Source organism: Dermacentor albipictus, unplaced genomic scaffold, assembly GCF_038994185.2.
Source record: "Dermacentor albipictus isolate Rhodes 1998 colony unplaced genomic scaffold, USDA_Dalb.pri_finalv2 scaffold_26, whole genome shotgun sequence".
In the NCBI taxonomy this organism is placed as follows: Eukaryota; Metazoa; Arthropoda; class Arachnida; order Ixodida; family Ixodidae; genus Dermacentor; species Dermacentor albipictus.
The window spans coordinates 2,925,598-2,931,597 of record NW_027225580.1 but is presented as its reverse complement, the minus strand read 5'-3'; positions in this window follow the sequence as shown (position 1 = coordinate 2,931,597).

The following is a 6,000-nucleotide window of genomic DNA, read 5'->3' as shown; positions in this document are numbered from 1 at the left end:
TCAAGATACACTTAGCAAACGCTTTCTCTGGGTGACTATAAGTACTATGAGCCGCGATGGCGAACGAAAACCAAGGGTAAGTTGCATTGAGGGGCGATATTCTCGAGCGAGCATTTCCGGTATTGCATCATCTTCAAGACATTTCCCGCCTCTCTACATCGGACGCGTCGAAGTAGACGAACGAAAGGCTTTCAGACACAGCACCAGAAACGAGCAGGAACTGCATGCTGCATTTGTCACGAAGGATAACGGGACACGGCGGCCATGGCGTAGATGCCATAGAATAAAGAACCAACTTTAGAGAAGGGAAACTGCACCTTCGGCAGTGGTACGAAAATAAGCAGCGCATGGAACTTACCTAGGCGGACGCCAGATGGCACTGCTTAACCCGGAAGCGGAAGTCCATTTATTAAGACCAAAATTCAATATGGCCGCTTTTTCCGGGTAGCGTACGCTGGTACGCGCCGTGTATGCGGCATGCCTCAATGCCTTGGCTGCCAAATTAATTACACACGAGGCGATAGCTTGCTGCAATCTTCTCCAATAAATACGAGTGTTACCAAGTATTAATAGGAACATAATTTTACCCGAAATGCACACTAATTATGTGAAGGAGAGAGTCAATTTTTCATCCGTCGCTTTCTGCAACACACTATCACTAGATATAACATTATTTAATATTCACGAATTCAAGAAAGAACAGAATATATTCTGTCCACTACTGATGCTAAGTTCATAATCAGAACCATTCTTTCAGTGCACCTTGAGTTAGTTTGCATTGCGAGACCATTGGAATGCTGCTTGACGTCCTTGTCGTGCGTATGTATTCGAGCTCGCCAATTATACTATGAACGTCATGTCAGTTATAGTGTTAATTTATTATTGTTTAATGAAATTTTCCTACACTGCCTTTTTATATGCTTCTTAATCATGCATATTTAAGTCTTTGATTATCCTATTTATGCTAAAAACCTGTAATTTTTTTCTTATTCACTGTGTGCTGCAAATGCTGTAATCTGTGCTTGATTATGTTTAATTTGGAAAGGAAGCCCCATTGCAGTCTTTGACTTCGGGACCTCCTTCTGCATAATAAAATCCTGTAATCTTTATAGTCAGCACTATTACACTGATTCTGATTCATAGCCAAAGGGAAAATTCAGTTGCAGTTGACATTCGAGAGACTCTGGGCGTGTGAGGCCGATGTGTTTGGACCGACAAATATCGCGACTAAAGAGAATTACTAGACGCCGACATTTAGTTCATCTCCGCAACCGAGTCCGATTCCGGAAGTGATATGGAAAATAATAAGCGCCTAGGAATGTTGGTGCTTAAGACAGGGGCACAAGGGAGACAATGAGTTTAGCTGTATTAGTAAATTACCTTCCTACAGTATTTAAGAAAGCCACCCTTACCATGCGAGAAGGCTTGATAAGCCAGAAAAGACGCGGAAAAGGACGCACGAGTGGAGATGACTACCTTGATATTTCTGCACTAGCCCACCGTAACGTAGGTAACGTGATAGATCCTGAACGGGATCTGCTCGGGTGTAGTAAATTTCATATTTGTGAAGATGTATTACATTGTATTGTAAACGAGCCAAAGGCTGAACTTAGGACGTTTCAGGAACTCTTTAGTAAGCAATCAGGGCAAAAGTATGAGAAAACACTTTCAAATGTGTTACTTCTCACGGAGGTACAAAAAAAACATAAAAAAGATGGGAAAGCTTTGATCTTCGGTTTCTCTTCTAATAATGAACCAATGGCCGTGAAATTAATGTAAGTAGAGTTCTGACGGAATATCCTGTCAGCATAAACTAAATATTTTTTTTCTTTCTTCTAGGTGTCTCTTTAAGAAACCGCACGGATTGCTCACCCGCTTTCTTGCATGCCGTCCTGGAAGCTCGCCCAGGCCACAGGCTCATGCGGCGATCCCGTCAAGAAGTCCGTGCGCGGTGGTTCGCCGTCCCGGATTACCAGCCGGTGTGACTGGGGCATTACCGTCGCCCACGCTGAGCGCGTGGGCCCGGCTTCGGCCACGGCAGCTAACATGGCCACCATCCATATATGGAGACGCCATTGGCACATGGCAGATCTGCAAGATTGGAGCTTGTTAACACTGGCATCTATCTATCTATCTATCTATCTATCTATCTATCTATCTATCTATCTATCTATCTATCTATCTATCTATCTATCTATCTATCTATCTATCTATCTATCTATCTATCTATCTATCTATCTATCTATCTATCTATCTATCTATCCATCCATCCATCCATCCATCCATCCATCCATCTATCTATCTATCTATCTATCTATCTATCTATCTATCTATCTATCTATCTATCTATCTATCTATCTATCTATCTATCTATCTATCTATCTATCTATCTATCTATCTATCTATCTATCTATCTGCTTCGTGATACCGTCGTGATCGTTTTTTCAACTGCACATACAAGGTGTCCCAGCTAACTTTATAGAGAGTTTAAAAATATGCGAATGTCACGTATCTGGACAAAACCAAGGTAATGTTGCTTGCCGTCGCTTGGAGATATTCAATTTTTTTTCATTCCGCCAAATTAAATAATTACTTTTAATTAATCAACTTATCAAATATTATAATTGGAATAAGTATGTCAATGAGAAAATTGTAGCGTGGCATGAAAAACCCCCGATACAGCATTCTGTTGCTCAATACGTCCTGCATAAAGGTCTTTTTCCGAGCGTGAAAGAAGCCCGCAAGCGCAAGCAAAATTGCCTCGCAACTGGCCACTCGAGGCACCTGCAAGTACAACACGAATTACATTTCTTGGCATCAAGGAAATGACATATTTGTCGTGGCATTTATGTCATGACATGACATCAATTATATGACGTATTTGTCATGGCATGTATGTCATGACATAACATCAACGACATGACCTATTTGTCATGGCATGTACGTCATGACATTAATGGTATGAATTATATTATGCCATCGTGGTCGTTTGTTTACCTCAATATAAGGATATGAATGAAATGCATGCATGACATGTCATGATTGTCATGCTAATAATATCATGACATAAATGGTATAAGTGGTATGATGTTGTCGCGGTCGTGTAACTCGATATATATCTGGATATGAATGACATGACATGCGTGCATGACCTGACATAAACGATATAAATGCCATCACTGGAATCAAATGCATGTAATGACATAAAGGTCATGAATTGCATGACATGATGTTAATGAGAAGACATGCTCGAGCATGTCAGTCCATGACATCATTGTCATGTCATCCACGCATGTCTCGCCACACATATCTTTATACATCATCATCATCAGCCTGGTTACGCCCACTGCAGGGCAAAGGCCTCTCCCATACTTCTCCAACTACCCCGGTCATGGGCTAATTGTGGCCATGTTGTAGCTGCAAACTTCTTGATCTCATCCGTCCACTTAACTTTCTGCCACCCCCTGCTACGCTTCTCTTCCCTTGGAATCCAGTACGCAACCCTTCATGACTATCTATTATCTTCCCTCCTCATTACATACCCTGACCATGCTCATTTCTTTTTCTTGATTTCAACTGTCATTAACTAGCGTTTGTTCCCTCAACCAAACTGCTCTCTTCTTATCCCTTAACGTTACAGCTACCATTCTTCTTTCCATAGCTCGTTGCGTCGTCCTCAATTTAAGTAGAGCCCTTTCCGTAAGCCTCCAGGTTTCTGTCCCGTACGTGAGTACTGGTAAGACACAGCTGTTATACACTTTTCTTTTGAGGGATAATGACAACCTGCTGTTCATGATCTGACAATGCCTGCCAAACGCACCCCATCCCATTCTTATTCTTCTGATTAATTCAGTCTCATGATCCGGATCCGCGGTCCCTACCTGCCCTAAGTAGATGTATTCCCTTACCAATTCCAGTGCCTCGCTACTTATCGTTAACTGCTATTCTCTTCCGAGACTGTGAAACATTCCTTTAGTTTTCTGCAGATTAATTTTTAGACCCACTTTTCTGCTTTGCCTCTCCAGGTCCTTGAGCATGCATTGCAATTCGCCCCCTAAGTTACTAAGCAAGACAATATCATCAGCGAATCGCAAGTCACTAAGGTATTTTCCATTACCTCTTATCCCCAATTCTTCCCAATCCAGGTCTTTGAATACCTCCTGTAAACACCCTGTGAACAGCATTGGAGAAATCGTATCTCCCTGGCTGGCGCTATTCTTTATTGGAATTTCGTTGCTTTCTTCATGGAGCACTATGGTGGTGGAGCCATTATAAATATCTTTCAGTATTTTTACAAACGACTCGTCTGCACCCTGATTCCGTAAGGCCGCCATGAGTGCTGAGGTTTCGTCTGAATCAAACACTTTCTCGTAATCAATGAAATCTATATATAAAGGTTGGTTATATTTCGCACATTTCTCTGCCACCTGATTGGTAGTGTGAATATGGTTTAGATTGTTGAGTAGCCTTTACGAAATTCTGCCTGCTCCTTTGGTGGACAGAAGTCTGAGCTGTTCCTGATTCTACTTGCGATTACCTTAGTAAATACTTTGTAGGCAACAGATAGTAAGCTGATCGGCCTATAATTTTTCAAGTCTTTGGTGTCCCCTTTCTTATGGATTAAGATTACGCTGGCGTTCTTCCAAGATTTCGGTACGCTCGAGGTCATGAGGCATTACGTATACAGGGTGACCAGTTTTTCTAGAACAATCTGCCCACCATCCTTCAACAAATCTGTTGTTACCTGATCCTCCCCAGCTGCCTTCTCTCTTTGCATAGCTCCTAAGGCTTTCGCTACTTCTTTCGGCATTACTTGCTGGATTTCGAATTCCTCTAGACTATTCTCGCTTCTATTATCGTCGTGGGTGCCGCTGTTAGTGTATAAATCTCTATATAACTCCTCAGCCACTTGAACTATCTAATCCATATTAGTAATGACATTGCCGGCTTTGTCTCTTAAGGCATACATCTGATTCTTGCCTATTCCTAGTTTCTTCTTCACTGCTTTTAGGCTTTCTCCGTTCCTGAGAGCATGCTCAATTTTATCCATATTATACTTCCTTATGTCAGCTATCTTACGCTTGTTGATTAACTTCGGAAGTTCTGCCAGTTCTATTCTAGCTGTAGGGTTAGAGGCTTTCATACATCGGCGTTCCTTGACCAGATCTTTCGTCTCCTGCGGTAGCTTACTTGCATCCTGTCTAACGGAGTTACCACCGACTTCTATTGCACACTCCTTCCTGAGGCCCATAAGATTGTTGTTGATTGCTTCAAACACTAAGGTCCTCTTCCTTAGGCAATGCCTAATACCTGCACTGTAGCTTGATTCGGAATTCCTCTATTTTCCTTCTTACCGCTAACTCATTGATCGGCTTCTTATGTACCAGTTATATCTTTATACGCGTCTACTTAAATAAATAAGCACGACGCCGTCACCTCATGCTACTTATGCCATTCATGACAATGACGCAATCACAAGCATGTATTGTTTTTTATGGAATGGATGTCGTATCATTTCATTCATGTCATGTATATCCTGATGTATACCTTAGAAAATGCTACTGACAGGAATTATAATTATAAAATGACATTAATGACATGACATGCATTTCTTGAAGTGACTTACTCTGGATAGGCGTGTAATGACATGCTTGTGCGACATTTATGACATGCCATGTGTGTCATAAGATGAGGCCAGCAAATGGTACTGATACGAATGACAATCATGTAATGACATGAATAGCATGTCACGTACGCCATGACATGATTGTCACAAATGAGGTGACTATAACGGATTGAATGACATAACATGCATTTCTTTAACTGCATTTATTCTGGATATCAGTGTAATGACATGCATGAGCGACAATTATTACATCTCATTTATGTCATAAATTGAGGCCAGATGTGTCAAAACCGGTGATGGATGATGGTTTGATGCGTCGAGATTTAAGCAAACAAGGACAGCGTGGCCGTTACACCCTATGCCTTGCCGACAAC